This window comes from Pinus tabuliformis, chromosome X (assembly GCF_031772625.1).
Source record: "Pinus tabuliformis cultivar Carrire ecotype Pingquan chromosome X, CPIR1, whole genome shotgun sequence".
In the NCBI taxonomy this organism is placed as follows: Eukaryota; Viridiplantae; Streptophyta; class Pinopsida; order Pinales; family Pinaceae; genus Pinus; species Pinus tabuliformis.
This window is the reverse complement of record NC_142308.1, coordinates 110341523-110361375: the sequence shown is the minus strand read 5'-3', so window position 1 is coordinate 110361375 and position 19853 is coordinate 110341523. Positions and strand designations below refer to the sequence as shown.

The 19853-nt window shown below is 33.8% G+C and overlaps 1 pseudogene; it reads right to left on the bottom strand.

Annotated features, from left to right (window-relative positions):
• Positions 1-6456: 6456 nt before the first annotated feature.
• On the bottom strand, positions 6457-18541 carry LOC149138657 (LRR receptor-like serine/threonine-protein kinase SIK1; annotated as a pseudogene).
• Between the last annotated feature and the right edge of the window lie 1312 nt (positions 18542-19853).

The following is a 19853-nucleotide window of genomic DNA, read 5'->3' as shown; positions in this document are numbered from 1 at the left end:
TTGTTTAAAGGATAAGGGACCCAATTGTTTGCAACGATTTGACTCTTAATGTATAAGAAGGAAGACATATTTTACCCTCTCTAATTTATGACCTATGTCCTCTTAAGAGGAAACACATAATCTTAATCCTTTGTAAGTGTGTGTGTATGAGAACTATACACACACACATGTACTTAGCAATCAAAGAGAGAGCACAAATACTACTCCTATAATTGTATGATCGTTGCAGAGAAGAGTTACATGTACTTTTAGTTGATTTAAAGTACTAAGATAGTGAAAAAGGCTATAACTTTTTAAAATTTTCATTGATTTTTTCCTTATCAACTCGGAAGGAATTTAAGGCACTAAATGACATTTTTGGCTAGTGAAAATCCATGAAAGATGTGTACCATTGATACAAAAAGTGTTTATAGTTTAACTAAAATAGCTCAGAAAGAGATTTCTCATGATATATTACAACTGTGAAAGTGAGTTAGTGAGAGCAAGTTATGACTAAACCAATATAAGGGGAAAATTAGGGATCAATTTACTTCCAAATTGTGTAACTCTTCAACCATAGCTTAGATTGTGACACAAAATAACTCCAATAGAAATCTCTTTAATAAAAAACTACAACCATGGAGAAAGAATTGAAATTTGGACATATAATGTTTCAAGGAAACAAAAAGATGTTGTAATAGAATAAGAAAAATTCTGAAATTTTGGCCAAAAATTTACATGCCATACATATCAACCATAAAATTATTATTGAGCAAACAAATAGCTAATAGAGAGATACCAAGAAGGAGAATACATCTTTCAACCCATTTTTTTTTCTTTCAAATAAGGTCTATTGGTGTCCTTTGGGAGTAGAATTATGATGACGATTAGATGTATGATAAATGCCCAGGTGACTGATAGTCATGAAGAAGAGGCTAGAGGTATGAATTTTAGCATGGGTAATGTTGACACAAAGTCAAAAGGACATGGAATGGGTAGGTCAGAGAATAGAAACTTAGAGGAGACCATGAGGATTCCCAGAATGGAGGAGCTCAACTATAAGAATAACAATGAAAGGTTAATGAAGGAACAACATCAAAATAATACTTGGTTTCTATAGAGCTTAAATAGTTTACAAAGGTGAATGGATAATATATTTGCTTCAAGGCAGGTATAGGAACACAATTCAAAAGTTAGGAGAGAGGATGTTGAACATTTAAGGATTTATAGGAATGTTGGTAGCCATCGACATCACTCATGAAGACATTTAACTAAGTGAGCTTATGTTTCCTTGTAATATGGGAGTAATCTACGTATATCACTATTTAAACAACAAAGAAGGAAACATGACTTGGATAGCTTGCAAGGAAATCTTAGGAAGATTAAGGCTCCTACATTTGATGGTGAGGATAAGTAAGGAGAAGAAATTAAATCTTCATTGTTAAATATAAGAATGTAGCTCTAGTTGTACAATTACTAATCCAACATAGAGGCTTGAATTGTAATTTACCACTTGAAATAAAAATAAAATATGTGGTGGAATCAACTAAATGAAATCAAAAACTTGAATGTGAGGAAAATCTCATGGAGGAAGTTTAAAAGGTACTTGAAAAATGAGTATTTATTGGAACAATAATATGAAGGAAAAATTCAAGAGTTATTTCCATTTAAGATGGGGAATATGAAAATGGAGGAATATGGAAGAAAATTCACCAAATTACTGAAAAATGTTTGTTTACTTAAAGATGAAAAAAAATACAATGATTTGTAAAAGGGTTGTCGTCATTCTGTGGTGAAAAAGGTAAAATTTGAAGATCCAAATACTTCCACGAAGTTATGTAGAAGGAAAAATGATTTTATCAACGGAGTAAGAATAAGATACTCTTCCAAAAGATTGGGGTGACATGAAGAGGGCCAAGTTGGAGCAAGGAAGGAAGCGATACATACCTTCATTCTTCAATGGTAGATTTAAAAACAATCCACATTCAAGAAAATTACGCAAACATATTTACAAAACAAATATTATTAAAGAAGTTGTGATTGTGTTTAACATCTCTTGGATTATAAAAGAAGTGATAAAATGACCCTAACAAAGTATCAATTATAGTATCATCAAGGTGGGAATTATTAAAATTTATGACAGCGATTAAAAGAAAACTACATTGTATAAACCAACATTTTGTTCAAGTAAATATGTGGTAGTTTCTATGATGGGTGGAAATTCATGTAATGAATGTACATGTGCCAAATTACCTAAAAATACCATACTTTTGCCCATGTGTATTTCCTTTACACATTGTTATGCCTTAATAGCATAATTTGTGTGGTGTAAGTGTTTCTTTTATTATTTTGTAACATTACTTTTTTGAAAACTATATTTTATATACTCGCAATTAGATGTTAAATTTAAAAATTATATAATACTTATAACAAGAAATAATTGCATAGAGACACTCTATAATTTAGTCTGGGGGAGATGTTTTAATGTCTGTAAATGAGTGCAAACATTTAAATGTTGGTTCAATATGAGAGAAATGTTGTAATATCAAAAAATAATAATAAAAAAACATAATATTGGTAGATATATGTATTATGAGGGTTTTAATAGAAATACAAATAAGAATGTTTTTTTATTTTTTTCTCTCGGGGAAGAAGCACTTTATAGCCAATATGCGAGAGATGTTGTAATGCCAAAATAATAATAATAATAAAACATAATGTTGGATCAATTTAAAAAATAATAAACCTTTTCAATTCAAATTTGTTATGTTATAATGTTTTTTCTGTTGAGAGCCACTCTATAACCTAATATAGGAGAAATGTTATAGTGTCAGCCCAATATGTGAATGTGAGAGATGTTGTAATGTCGGTAAATAAGTGTGAACATTTAAATGTCTAGCTTAATATATTAATATATTACAGATGTTGTAGTGTCAAAAATTAATAATAATAAAGCATGAAGATAATAAATTGATACAATTAAGTTTGTGATATTGTAAATTCTTTAATTAATAAAATTAAAAAAATTTATAGGGAAAAATCATTAATACATGTCACATTAATATTAATTTAAATAATAATAATTCATATTTGAAACTATCAAATTCTAGAACATATAATTAATAAATATGTAAAAATTTAATACATTTAATTAATAACCATTTAATTAAAACTAAAAACATTTTTAAATATACAAATGTGAAAAATATATAAAACACAAATAATAAATATAAATTAAAATCGATTTGATATATTTTAAGAATTCAATATGTAAAATAAATTTTATATATATATATATATATATATATATATAATCAATGCTATACATATCATATTAAATAAATCAAATCAAAAAATTTATAAAAAGTGTACATATGTATGTATTTTTAATAAAATAAAAAGTAATAATATTTCTAAATATAGATATGTGAAATTTCTATAAACAAAAATAATATTATTAAAAATTTCCATAGTCCCATCTTATCTCAAATATACCACCCTTTGAGAGGAACCAAATCATGTTTAAAACTTTTTTTCAAATTTTATACTCGATAAAATATTTTCATGATAAGAAATTTGATCTCTTTTAAAACTTAGGTAGATCCCGAGTTAAAATATGTGTATACTAATATAATGAGGAGTGGTCTAACGATGTGGAGGAATTACGTGGACGGCCAAAAGTTGCCGAAATCCGGGCAAATCTTTTTTAAAAAATCTTGTAGAGGTAGTATTTGAATCGCGTTTTTTATGGTAGAAATAGATTCAGCACCATAAAAAACGTCTAAGACAGCTAAATTTTTGATGTTTAACAACTATAACTTGAATTTAACATCCATATATATAAAATTAATTCCAGAAATGAAAGAATCATGCATTCATTTAAAAAATAAAGTAAATTAATTAGGAAAATGTGATGACCAATTCAATCCTTACTATTATTATAAATTTTTATATTATTTTAATAATAACAATTTATATTATTACGAAAATAATATTTACACAGAAAACAGCACCTTCCACGGACTGCCTTTCACTCAATTTTATTTGACGAAATAATGTATTATGCGTTGATGTAATAATCGTGTTTTCTGCGGCTCTCATCCAAGAACTCATCTCTGCCTGTGGCACAGATGTGCACATCAAGAATTTTGTAGACTTCGTTGAATCTCATCTTGGCAGCGGCAACATTGACCCAACTCTTGGAAATTTATGAAGAGAAGAAGGAAAGAGTAATTGGAAGTAATTGGACAGATGATGTTGTTCCCCGGAAGAGAAGAAGGAAAGAGTATTGCTGTGTCCACCAAACTCCCTCGCCATCAGATGGAATCCCTGAAACAGATGCTCATGGTTATCCCCGATTGATGATGTTTCTTTTCTTATTTCGTGTGTAGCCCTTCTTTCTTGCTGCACATGGGAGTTGTTGAATTTGATTCACTAATAGAGATTAAACTTCTATTAAAAGTAGTTGCATATAATGAGGAATCTTCTTGTTTTCTAATAGATGTCTTTGGAATACCATTTTGATTATTTTCTAAAATATTTATTTGATTTATAATTGGATTTATGTTAATAAAATATATAAATTTTCAGAAAATTAATTGAATTAAAAATAAGACTAGGGAATGGCTAAAGATAATAACACTCGGATCCATGCTAATAAAATATATAAATTATCAGAAAATTAACTGAATTAAATATCAGATTAAGGAATGGCTAAAGATAATAACACATTTTGTCTTAACTTCAAAATGCCATCACTACTACATATAGGGGGTTTAAGACAATATTTGAAACATTTTTTTGGGTAAATTATCTTAACTTGACACAACAAAAATTTGTGTATTGTCTTAAATATTGTCTTTAACCGAGTGTCTCAAATTATTGTTTTGAAAAATTGTCTTTATAAAGACAATTCATAACACAAGCATTATTGTCTCTTAGGAAACAATGCCATTTTCGTCTCTTAGAGACAATAGTTGGGATTAAAGACATATTCTCTTTATAGAGACAATGTCTTTAATCCTAGCTATTGTCTCCCTAAAGACAATAAAAATATATATTTAAAGACAATACAACATCACTCTTGTCGCTTTCGAGAATATAAAACAATGAACACCGAAAAATATCTCATCAATGAAATAAATCAATATAAAAAGTATTTAATTAAAAAAAAGCTACAATATCATTAATTAATTCGTGTTAAGACACAATGAACCTCCTTCATACAAGGCAAGTGCTCTTCCATTGAGCTAACACCCTTTAAAGAGTTATGTGAGTACTTATAGAACCTAATTTGCACCTAACCTCAACCCCATTGAAGGTTCTTAGCATAGGGAGCAAGCAATACAATTATTCCATGACCCAAAGTATATGTTGCTTCAATTAATTTCACAAGAGTACATACTAACTGCTACAATGAAGACAACAACCTTGAATGAGTAACGGATTTTGCACCCAACACTAAGACCATAGGTATCTCTGATGGTTCTAGAATGACTTTGGCAACATTATTGTACCTTGTGCAATGAATGTTTTAAAAAATCCCTTGTCTGATATTATTATTTGTAATGTATGTAAATCCCAAGTATTGATTCATCATATAATTAAGTGATTTTCATAAAGAAGTGTCAGTTTCCTCACTAAATTAGCTGCCATATGTTTGATAACAAAGATAAAAGAGAATTTGCATCATATCAGGTGGACAACCTATTCATTTTTCACACGACAACACCTATTTGGTTGAAGAAATAACATGTGCCAGTCTGCCATCTGTTATCGATGTCAATCTAATCCACCCCATCCCTCACACATAAATAGTTGAAGCAAAACACCTAATAAGCACACACATGATACCCATTATTGCCATGTTTAAATTTCACATAGTGTACAATTCACCTCAAAATTTCAAAACAAAAAATACAGAGGATTTTCCATTCTATCTTGTTGGAAATTTAATCCAACAAGGTAGAATATGCATTTAAATTCTCTCCTAAATAGGAGGTGCAAACCCACCTAGAGTGCATAGTTTCCTAACGACCATTGAAACCATACTTGAGAACATGGTTTTCCTATGGAAATTATTTCGACCCCAAAGCTTGGCAGGGGAAAAATCATCAAACAAATATGGAAAAGAAGAAAGATGAAAACAATACTCACTTCTCGCAAGAAAAGCTACATTCAAGGTCTGATATTTAATAAAGAAACGTACAATAGTCTTCATGTACACATATATCCGCCATTAACAATTTTAAGCGTATACATTGTTGTCATGCAACGAAGGAAAGATGACTCCATTCTAGACTAGATCAAGCCTTTGTATTTGAGGGATGAGGGTTGACAAAAGATGCTCATTATTGTCTTGTAAGATGATCTATATCTTCTTTCGACAATGTTTCACATCTTAAAGCAACAATAATCAAGCTCATGTTTGGGCACTACACAATTTCCTATTGGATGTCATATATAGGTTTCTAAAGTTCAATTAGGCAACCACTCGAGCAACATAAATGTTACAGATATTCTAACTGGCCACTCTGCAAAACCATGCACAAAGCATCAGCTCATAACACTAAGAACTCTCATTTTATCTAACTACCAAGCTCTGACTTTTCTAGTAGACTATGTTCCATAAACAAAATTGCCAAATTTGAGCTTTGGATGTAAGAGACTAACTTTATTTTCCACTCGCAACAATATGGAAGAATGGACAATTGGATACAATTTTGATTGTGAGCTCCATCTAAGCCTTCTTCAAGCCTTCGTAATATACAAACAATGTTATGTGAAATAACCTTGCCAAATCTCATAAAAAAATGTCCATTAGAAGTGTTGCTTGTGTTCCTGAGAACTTCTTTGTGATTGCCTTCCACGTACTCATCCAAATATATCCTGTAGTTGTTGCTGGGGGATGGTTGGTTTAATCAGATACCTGAAGCTTGTTTAGAAGCAGGTACTAATGAATACAAAACTATGGTAACCTCATGCATGGTGGGATGGTAAAAAGGTTGTCTCTTTGTGCAAAGAAATGCAAGATGGAAGACCTTTCTTACAATCCCAAGACCTGTGCAAGTTGTTGCTACTTCTTCGTCTATAGTTTCCCTTACTATATCATTATCTACTTTGATAAAATCTGTATTCAAATGCCCATGTTAAATAAACCAAGGTTATTTCTTTAGTTTATTCGTCCATGCAATATCCCAAAACAAACTAGCTTCATAATTAACAAAAGGACAATCCCAACTGAAGCAAATTAAGAGGCATTATCATCTTACCAACTGAAGAAAATTAGAGTCATTATCAACATCCTTCCTTCCTATTATTATTTCTAAAAGAATAATTTCAAAGTAGTACACATCATACTTCTCATTAAGCCTAGATGTCCTTGCATATTCAAGGTCAATATAACCAATGGTACCCATAACATAGGTAGAGGTGTGGGTTTTTGCAAAATGGATACATTTGGCAATGCCAAAGTCTGAAAATGCGCTTCAAATTGTTATCTATGACAATGGTGGAATTTTTTATATATCTGCAAATAATACATGGGTTACAGTCATGATGGAGATATGTTAGACCTTGTGCAGCTCCCAAAGAAATCCTTATACGCGTGTTCCAATCTATCTTTATCATCTTTGAAGATCCTAAATACAAAATGCGTTGCTTGAATTATCCAAGTAGGCCATTAGAAATCATTCAGTATATGACCATTATACGTGTAAATTTCTAGACGGTTTTACCATCCATTTCACTGAGCATGTAAGATGTCCCATATACTTCCATTCACCATGTAGTCATAGAACAACAAATTTCCATGTGGAGAAAGATAATAACCATGCAAACCCATAATATTATGATGCTTGATTCTTCCAACAGTCTCAATCTTAGTTTCGAATTGGTGCAAACCTTGTGGATAATGTGTGTATATTCTTTTAACAACAACTGGCTTCCAATTCTCGAGAACACATTTATAAATTGTGCTTGTAGCATAATAACCAATTACATATTTCTCATTCAAATTTTCCATGTTTTTAATTATGTCATCATACATGTGGAGGGCCATGTCCATGTGCAATATTACTAGCCTCGAAGAACCTAGTCAAGATATGAAAGAATTTTTTAAATAAGGGACACATATTGATGTTGATATAATTATTAAGTCCCATAGAAATAATGCGTTGACCCATTTTGTTTTTTGACCCTTTGGTAAAAGGTTTAGGATGATTTGAATAGTAGAGAATTATAAAGATCATACATACTGATAAAATTGAGCCCAACCTAAATGCAAACAATAGTCGGTGTTGAGACTTAAGCTGTCCATTTTCAAAATCAACTTAATACTCTTATAAATATAATTTCACTAAAACTTTTATCACAAAACATAACTAATCTATGGAATCTAAAATTTATTTAATGTTTCACCTTTTGATTGTTTGGAGTTTATCTCACAAAGTGATCCAATCCAATTGCCACAGAGACCTGGATTTCCTAGAAAGTTGATGCAATAATCAATATTGTCAGATGAAATGCACAAATAAACTAATATCTAGAAATAATACCAAATTTAACCCAAAAGTAAATGTTTACATTATATCTACACCTTTCTAGGGTAAATCTTGTAAAGTTATTTATGATAGGAATATTACCAGACACATTGTTGTAGGAGAAATTTCTATGAAACAATTGAAATCATTTCTAGTATAAATTAGTACATGAACTAGAAATATGAATATTATTTCCTTTTTAATTTCAGAACAAAATGAACTTAGAATAGGGGATGGGATTCAAATGAATTCTTACAGTGTTGTAAGGCTAAAACAATTGTTCAAATAATATGACACTGTTGGGTCCCTATAATACTATTGATTACCCCATTACTATTGTAGTTGTATCCCTTATTAATATTTTTGTGCCCCTATTGTCCCCATATTGTTATTACTGTGCCCCATAGAATCCCTCTATTGTTATTTTTGTGGCTTTATATTATTATTGTTAGGTCGGCTGGGTTATATTGTGACTCCTTAGACTCCTATATATAGAAAGGAGGTTTTGTCATTTGAATCATCCAAGAATTGCTCATTTATTTAATGTAAAAGAGGTTGCCCCCTTGAAGAGGCTGAATTATAAGGCATGGATCTCTCTTTTCTATCTTTTTGTGAGCTAGTTTCATAACATTTGGTATCAGAGCTTTGGATTCTAGGGTTTAGCTGCTCCAAACAGGTCATCATGGCATTTTCACTATAACTTTTTTCTGCGACGTTTCAGAAGCTAGAAAAAAACCCATTTGAGAAGAAATCACGCTTAATATCGGGTCTGAATTTCAAATCTTTTCGCGCTATATTTGCAGAGATATTATCTGAGGAAGTTGGTCTTTTTGCAGACTCCTAAATTACATTCCAAACATGTGACCTGGGGAAAATCATCATAACTTTCTCTCTGAGCATCGGATTGAAATTTCATCAGAAGGTACAGAAAGAGGACAGACTGTAGTTTCTTGTATATATTTTTTAGATCCAAAGGTAAAAATAGTGACTCGTGGCACATCGTACAAGTTCACTCTACTGAACTAGTCTATAATCAGGTGATCTTGGGAGATTGTGCATAAATCTTCCTTGGAGAATCCAACTTGGATCAGACTGGTGGCATTGGAAAGAGGACACAGAGGGATACTACAAGTCACAATTTTAGAACTGGATGATCCAAAATTGCAGAGATACATCAGATTCAATATCAAGCTTCTACAAAGTGAAAAAAGGTGTGTAGTTTTTTTTTAAATTTTTGCATAAGCTTGGTTTGAAAAATTAGTTTGAATCGATAATTGATGCCCCGAGGAAAGAAAATGCAAACACCTAGTAAGCAACCTAAAAGCTCTAGAATGAATTATGAATAAGAGGAAGAAATGCAACATGATATATCAAAATTACAAGACCAAGTGCAACAAGTGTCACTTGCACAAAAAGCAACAAAATCTAAGATGGATGGTTTAAGGAAAGATGTAGAAGCTAAGATGGATGGTTTAAAGAAAGGTGTAGAAGCTAAGATGGATTGTTTAAAGAAAGGCATAGAAGCTAATATGGATGGCATGGAAGCTAAGATGAATGGCATGGATGCTAAAATTGATGGCATGGATGATAAGATGGAAGAATTGAAGATAAATATGAATAAGTTGCTACAAGAAATGGTCACTAATAGTGAAAGAGAAGTAAAGGAAACTCATGATGAGAACAAAAGAAATGTTAATCATGATTCCATCGACTCTAACGTTGGATCGAAGACCCACCATATTCCAAAAATTGCTATGAGGAAGTTTGATGGCAAGGATCCCACAACATGGATATTACAGATGGAGCAATTTTTTGATCTCAATAATGTGAAAAACACATAAAAGCTACATATTGAAACTTTATATTTGGAACCAAATCAGTTTGTATGGTATCAATGGTTTTGCTCTCGTAAACAAATTATCACTTGGGCAATTTTACAGAAGAATTGATAGCACATTATGAGGATACAAAAAGAAACACTTTTTTTAGCCAATTGATAAGTCTCAAACAAAAGGGTTCAATAATGGAGCACATTGAGGAGTTCCAAAAATTGAACATAAGGGCAAAAAATATTTCAGAGGAGCATAGGATTGATGTGTTCATAGGGACTTTAAAGGATAATATCCAACATGATGTTCGCTTTTGGGAACCTGATTCATTAGAGAAGGCATTCAGGTTAGCAAGAAAAATGGAAAGAAAAATTATGGAAACCAAGAAGCATACCACTCACAACAATAAAGATGGAAGTGTTGTTTCCCCTAGTCTTCCACAACCTATAAGGTTGACACCAAAACAATTGGAAGAAAAAAGAGAAAAAGGGCTTTGTTACGGTTGTGATAGAAAATACACTAAAGGTCATAAGTGTGTTGAGAAGAAATTATTCTACATAGATTGTGAAGAGGAAGAAGAAAAGGAGCAAGAAAGGTCAAAAGAAGATGATATACTCCAGGAACAAAGCCTAGATAAAGAAGAAATGAATCCGACCATATCTTGTAATGCATTGGCGGGAATTACCACTCCTCAAACCATCAAGATAGAAGGACAAATCAAGAAGAAAAAGGTAATAGTGTTGATTGATTCAGGAATTACCCACAATTTTATTCATTGTAAGGTAGAAAAAGAATTGAATTTCTTCTTATATCTAGCACCAGAGTGTCAAGTGATGGTTGCAAATGGAGGAACAATAAATTGCTCTGGAAAGTGACATAATATCAAGCTATCCATGGGAGAATATGTATTGACTAGCCCAATGCTTTCCATTCCAATGGGAGGTGATAATGTTGTACTAGGAATCCAATGGCTACAATCCTTGGGTACAATATCTTTTAATTTTCAAAAACTTTTCATGAAATTTTCTGTGGAAGGAAAGAAAGCTAAATTAAGGGGTATTGCAGGGAAACTGGGAAAGATAATCAGCTCTAACGGTATGACAAAGCTTCTAAAAAAGGAACAAAGAGGTGTAACTGCACAATTATGTTCGCTAGATGTTTCAACATTGGAATAATCTATTTCTCCAGATCTCCAAAAAGACTTGGACAATCATTCCAAGATATTTGAGACTCCCAAAGGTCTCCCACCTATTCGTGATCATGATCATGCTATTCATCTGATTCCAGGAAGTGTTCCTCCAAACATCAGGCCGTACAAATATCCCTATGCCCAAAATAGTGAAATTGAACGTATGGTTGCAGAAATGCTAGAGGCTAGTATAATTCAATGGAGTCAAAGTTCTTTCTCTGCTCTAGTAGTATTGGTGCACAAGAAGGATGGATCATGGCACATGTGTCTGGATTATAGGGAGCTCAACAAGCTCACTATTAAAGATAAGTTTTCCATTCCTGTCATTGATGAATTACTGGATGAATTGCATGGATCTATTTACTTCACCAAGTTGGATCTTCGTTCAGGATATCATCAAATCAGAATGAAGACTGAAGACATTCCGAAAATAGCATTTAGAACTCATGAGGGTCATTATGAATTTTTGGTCATGCCTTTTGGCCTTAACAATGCACCTTCAACATTTCAAGGTTTGATGAATTCCATTTTCAAACCATTCCTTAGAAAAATTGTGTTAGTATTTTTTGATGATATACTAATCTACAACAAGTCTTGGAAGGATCATGTTGAACATGTTGACAGGGTGCTACAACTATTGGAGGATAAACAATTATATGCAAAAAGATCCAAATGTTTCTTTGGAGTACAAGAGGTGGAATATCTGGGTCATATTGTATCTCATGAAGGAGTTAAGGTAGACCCTAGTAAAATTAAAACAATTAAGGAATGGAAAATCCCCACATCCATAAAGCATCTGCGAGGATTTCTCGGGTTGACAGGGTATTATCGCAAGTTCGTTAAGAATTATGGGAGAATAGAAGCACCTCTAACAACATTATTGAAGAAAGATGCATTTTCATGGACTCCAGAAGCAACAAAGGCCTTCGAGCATCTTAAAGAGGCAATGTGCCAAGCACTGGTCTTAGCTACACCAGACTTCACAAAAACCATTATTGTGGAATGTGATGCTTCAGGAAATAGAATTGGTGCTGTTTTAATGTAAGATGAAAGACCTATTGCTTTCAAAAGTCATCCAATCAAGGGAAAGTTTTTACACAAAGCTATTTATGAGAAGGAAATGTTGGCAATACTCCATGCACTTAAGAAATGGCGACCTTGCCTAATGGGAAGACACTTCAAGGTAAAAAAGGATCATGATAGCCTTAAATAATTTTTATAACAAAGATTATCCTCTGAAGAGCAACAAAAGTGGGTCACAAAGATGTTGGGTTATGACTTTGAAATCATCTACAAAAAAGGGAAGCAAAATGTGGTGGCAGATACACTCTCAAGAAAGGATGAGGATTTGGAAGCATTTTTGTGCGCCATTTCTTTTATCCAACAAGATTGGATAAACGAAGCAAGGGAGGAATGGAAGAATGACAAAGAAGTGTGGGAACTTATTCGAAAGTTACAACAAGACTCCAGTACATCTAATACATTTAGCTGGAAAAATGATTCGTTATGGTACAAATATCGCTTATACCTCTGTAATAATTCCCAGCTAAAACAAAATATTCTTATGGAATTGCACACTTCTCCCTTAGGAGGGCACTTAGGATTTTTAAAAACTTACCACAGGGTTAAGAAGGAATTTTTTTGGGAGGGCCTTAAATCAGATATTCAAAATTTTGTGGCAGAATGTTTGGTTTGCCAACAAAATAAAGTTGAAGCAATTAAGACACCGGGTCTATTACAACCTTTATCCATTCCAAGCCAATGTTGGGAGGGGGTTTCAATGGATTTTATCACAGGTTTACCCAAGTCTCAGGGAAAGAGTGTCATCATGGTGGTAGTTGACAGACTTACCAAGTATGCACACTTTTGTGCATTATCACATCCATTTAAAGCCAGTACAGTTTCTACTGCATTTATGGAAACAATTCAAAAGCTACATGGAAACCCAAAGATTATTGTAAGTGACAGAGATCCCATTTTCACTAGAACTTTTTGGACATAATTATTTTCTTGTCTTGGTACATAGTTAGCTCATAGCTCATCTTATCATCCTCAATCTGATGGGAAAACTGAGATAGTAAACAAATGTTTGGAAGGATATCTTCGTTGCTTTGTATCTGATAAACAGACACAATGGGTCAAATGGTTGCCTCCGGCTGAATGGTGGTATAACACTTCCTTCCATACAGCAACAAAAATGACCCCATTTATGGAACTTTATGGATATCAGCCACCATCCATCACATCATATTTAAGAGAAAATTCTAAGGTTCAAGTAGTGGAACATCACATCGAACATCAACAACATGTCCTCCAACTCTTAAAGGATAACCTTGTGTTGGCACAGAATAGAATGAAACAACAGACAGATCAACATCGCAGCGAAAGAAGTTTTGATGTAGGTGATTGGGTATTCCTACGGCTACAACCATATAAGCAAATGTCCCTCAAACAAGCTAAGAAGGATAATAAATTATCACCAAAGTATTATGGTCCGTACAAGGTGTTGCAAAAGATTGGTACTATGGCATAAAAATTGGAGCTTCCTGCAGCTTCTCGATTTCACCCAGTTTTCCATGTTTCATGTTTAAAGAAGGTTATAGGCGACAAGCTCCCAGTTCAAACAATATTGCCAGAACTTGACGAGGAAGGAAAAATTATATTGGAACCAGAAGCAATCACAGAAATAAGAACTCGACAGTTACGAAATCGATCAATTTCAATATCTTGTAAAGTGGAAGAACTTATGCGCTGAAGATTCCACATGATAGGATGAGAATTTTATACAGAAGCATCCAGAACTACTGAAGCGTTGAGGACAACACTTTTTTTAAGGAGAGGGATATGTTGGGTCCCTATAATACTAGTGATTACCCCATTACTATTGTAGTTGTATCCCTTATTAATATTGTTATGCCCCTATTGTCCCCATATTGTTATTAATGTGCCCCATAGAATCCCTCTACTGTTATTTTTTGTGGCTTTATATTATTATTTTTAGGTCGACTGGGTTATATTGTGACTCCTTAGACTCCTATATAGAAAGGAGGTTTTGTCATTTGAATCATCCAAGAATTGCTCATTTATTTAATGTAAAAGAGGTTGCCCCCTCGAGGAGGCTGAATTCTAAGGCGTGGATCTCTCTTTTCTCTCTTTTTGTGAGCTAGTTTCATAACAAACACCTCCCCTGATAAAATGTTGTTATTCAATATCCTGTATATGATATAACTCCAGAGTTATTTTCCGAATAACTATGAACGTATTAAATGATTCATATTTTATAGTCCATTTCAAGGAACTTATAGTTAGACTAAATTATGTAGCTAATCAAGTTCATGAGGAATGAGACCTGATAATTGGTTAGCAGAAAGGTCTCTGAATTGAAGAGATATCACACTATGTTATTGTTTTGTTAAAGTGGCAATGGGTACATTAATTAGTGATGTGGAAGAAAACATTTACTATGGCACACATTTGCAGGCTACACAAATCAAGTATAGATACTTACTACACAAATCAAGTACAAAGGACTTACATATCCTCGATGCCTCTCACGTTTGTAGATTATGTTGGGAGAAAACCAATGATTTTATTTCCACTGGAATTCCTTGAATTCACAATCCAAAAGAGATCACAAGGATTAATATAAAATACCCATAGAAACTTGGTTTTTTTATAAAGAGAAAAAAAAATATAACCATATATTCCTGTGGTATTCCATATATTGGAGAAACGAGTTTGTCAATTAACTAGATGATCCATGAGCATGTTGCTGACATTAGGCACAATCTGTCCCACTCATCGGCTCTAGATGAACATGCGGAGAAATACAAACACCATGTATTCATTGAGGACTCTAGAGTCATTACGAGGGTTGATCATTTCCACCATAGGAAGCTTAGGGAGGCTATTGAGATTAAGAGGCATGCTAGAAATCTAAACAAGGATGATGGTTGGAAATTGAGTAAGAGTTGGGTTTTGGCCCTCTCTTCGTGATTCCACACCCCCTGTCTCCCCCCTCCCCGCCTTCTTTTTAATCCACCATATTCTAGTTTATTTGTTTATCATTATTAGAATAAGTTCACTCCTATCCTTTTCTTTATAAATATATCATATATAATATTTTGTAGCCTGTATTATCGCTCTTTTTTAAAGATAATTGAAATAAATATTTAGGCCACTTTATTAATTTATAATAGTTTGACAATATTTATTTAACATAATTATAATAATTAAGCTACTAATTACTTTTAATATATAATATTTTGAATCCTATTCTTAACCACTCTTAACCTTATCGTTTATAAATATATAATATTTTGGAACTAACTCTTAACCCTATTATTATTTAATATTTTAATTAATTGGGTTATGTAAGCCCCTAACAACTATTTTTAATAGTTATAGCTCATTCTTAACCCCTAATTAATTTATGACCTACTCTTTACAACTTCTTTATACATAAACATTACTTTGTAACTAATTTTTATCCCATATAATATTATTATTCATTATCAATATATATAATTATGCTTCCTAACAACCTTTTTTTAACTAAAATTTTAATATTTTAATAAATATTTCCTTACTGCCATTTTAGAATTTTTCTTGATTAACTAATCACCAACGGCTAACTCTTGGCAATGATGCATCCATGCTATTTATTCTTGAAGATTAACTGATTTTCTCACCTTGTCCTAAGGATGACCCACATTAGTTGGTTTGAAATGTCGACCAAATCCTAATGATGTGATTAATCCAAAGGACATTTATCTACAATATGGATCACAAAGGTCTTAGATCTAACATAATATTAGTTCTTATATAAAAAATTATAATATATTAATAATTATATTTAATGCCTTTTTTGTCGATCAAACTACTTTCATTATATTTTCAAAATGGCATAACATACAAAATTTGTCTCAACAATCCCCACACTCTCATTCCGATTAGACTTTTTGAGGTTGGGGACTAGAGGATACCAAAAAGGACACTTAGCATACATTATTTTTTTGAGGCACAAAAGCCATGTCATACTAGTAATAACTAAAAAAGAGACTAGAACTGACATCATCAAATCAAGGAGGGGGGGTGGGGGGGAGTATAGGGTGAGAAACAAAGTAACCAACACAATCATGAATGTGGAAATCAATATGTTCCACTCTTGCTTCCAAGTTGTGAAGGTGATCATTAGTGTGATGGTGACTATGCTGGAGACTGTCCAGTTGAGCCAGTATTTCATTTTGACTATACTGAATATCGGTAAGGTAAGCCACTATCTCATCTATGTCGTCATACCTGTGGTCCCTTGGGATGTCCGAATCAATTTGGATGTGCCACAACTACTCAACAAGGGAGTGCAAAGAAGTCAGGGCCTTAATGTGGCCTGGAGAGCAAGTTGGAGAAATGGCTTTTGCACCCTCTATCTCCTGGCTTGCCATATTGGTGGATGATGAAATGTTTTCAAACTCAGGATGAGTCCAAATGAAAGTAAATGTATCGAGGATTTCCACTGTTGCACCAGCCATGCCTACTGCTAAGCATACCATGTTCCTATCTGCCATAGACATTAGTAACATACCCTCTAACAATGTGAGAATATTTCTTTTCTATAAAATACTAGACATTACTGCTGCCAAGGATTTTCCTACCATGGTGGAGAAGTTAAATACAAGCCTGTCGTTAGTTCTGGTGGATTTCTATCCATTTGTAGGTTGGTTGGACATGAAGGGAGGAGAATTAGGTCGGCCCCAAATTGATTGCAATGATGAGGGAGTGGAGTTCGTTGAAGCAACCGTCGACATGGAATTTGAGGATGTTGAAATTGATAATTTTCAATACAAAAACTTCTTCATAGAACTTGTCCATATCCGCCATGGAAAGGATGACGATTCACTTCTCTCAATACAAGTATGAAAAATTATGAAAAATTCACTCGCTTTCCATTTTCCTACGGATAATGTTTCAAAAGTAATGATGGCTACTGCAGGTCACTACTTTCGAGCGAGGCGGATTTTGCATGGGAGCCAATTTTCATCACGTTATTGCAGACGGAAATTCCTTTTCGCATTTCATGAGTAGTTGGGTAGAGTGTAGCAGAGAACTTCCAATTTCCAAGAGTCCTCACTGTTGGAGTCACGATTGTCGTTACACCAAAACCCGTAGGTGTTAGTAAATAGACACATCGCTAGATTTAAGCACATGCCACGAAACACACGGGGAGCGTTGACCTTCTACACCACCATTAACAGGGAGCCAACAATCTCCCCCCCCAATGCAAGCCCAATGTGTTTCGAACTCGAGACCTCTTGCTCTGATACCACTTGTTGGAGTCACGATTGTCGTTACACCAAAACCCGCAGGTGTTAATAAATAGACACATTGCTAGATTTAAGCACATGCCACGAAACACACGGGGAGCGTTGACCTTCTACACCACCATTAACGGGGAGCCAACACTCACCACATGAGAACAATTTTTCAGCGGGACAATGGAGATCGCACAATACCCAACCTTTATTTGAGGGCTGAAGAAGTTGTCACTGATTTTATTAGGGAAGCGCAAATTTTCAGGTTTGTTCGAGATAATTCAGTGCCAATAAAATATTCAGAAATCAATGCAAGCACTGGTGATGGCTTAGTGGAAAACACTAACAATACTATTATCCTGAAATCTGTCATAGAATTAGAAACAAATATGAAAATCTCAACCTTTCATTTCAGCAAAAAATTAATTCAACTTTGAAGGAACGATCCAGTGCTTCAACTTCATTTGTAGCCATTTCCGCGCAGTTTTGGAGATGCGTAATGAAAGCTAGAGAAGTTCCAGAAAACAAGCCTATTTATTTTAGAGTGCTTATTGACTTCAGAGGGCAAGTAAAACTGCCATTACCTCCAATGTATTTTGGGAACTGTGTATGCAACGGTATTGCTCGGATAACAGCCAAATAGTTATTGGCGGAGGATATCGTGTTTGTTGCGGCTCTCATCCCAGAAATCATCTCTTGCTGTGCCTTAGATGTTCACATCAATAATTTTGTAGACTTCATTGAATCTCATCTTGGCAGCAACAACATTGACCCAACTCTTGGAAATTTATGTAGCGATTACATGGCAAGAGCTAACCAGCCTACCATAGGGCATTAAATGCTTGTAGGGAGGCCCCCTTTACCATACATTCCCATGCCTTTCCATCCCGCATCCATCATTTCTTAGAATGCTCGAGGGCCCATCACATCAAACATTTTCCGGGAGTGGGTGACCCACCACGTTCGAGGTGGCACCCGTTATTCTGGCGCATTTTCAAATGAACACTCGCACCAAACACTCATTTTCTCCATTCGTGCTCCCATCGTAGGTCCTCTGAGACCCTCTCGAGCATACACTTCTCTCGCTCACGGTGTTGGCTCACCTCGCAGGTCCTCCCATGGTGCTGAATCCCAGCAGGCTGTGTTCCCCTAGGCGTAAGGTAGATTATACTCTGTGCTTAAATTAAATTCGTTTGAATTTATGAATTTATGCATCGAACAAAAGAATCCGCTGGGTTATGAGACTTGAACTGTTGAACCCTTCAAAACAAAACTGTGACAATGTGCATTAACAAAATGCATACCATGATCGGATTTTAGATTTTAGATTTTCCAACCACAAGACCCAACTCCCATAAGAAACAGAATCTGTATTTGATATTCTATCCACATATTCAAGGTAAAGTATACTTTGTGCTTAATACTTAATACTTTATATAGGTCATGTAATCTAGGTGCTTAATATAGGTTGTGTAATCTATCACCTTCATTCTTAATACTTTATATAATTCCCCTTATATTTCATCTCACCCATATAGATTTTGCATTCCCCAATTTATGAATAGCTTGTCACATATCACCATAGTAGTCACTCTCATTGAGGCTATGTAACTGACTTGCCTATCTTTCGGAATACACATGCATCCTAGTGGTTCACTCTCTATTGCTAGTTTAAAATTTCTGTTGTTGTGGACTCAATTTTCTGATGTCCGCATGAAATGAATTCAAGACAATTATTTTGTTTCTACCACCCACCAACACCTAAACAAATCCCATCATCTCTACTAACACAACATATAATAAAAGATGCATCATTACAGTAATATTTCAGTCTAGAAAACCTTGTCATGTTTGCCTAGAAGTATATTTTAAAATGGAATTTTTGGAAAAATAATTTCTAAACACAAGCTAGGGATACCTTTCAGTAGAGCCACAACTAGAGATGGTGCACAAGCCAATTGTTTTTCCCTCTAGTATGGAACTCCAGGAACTGCGGGATAAATGG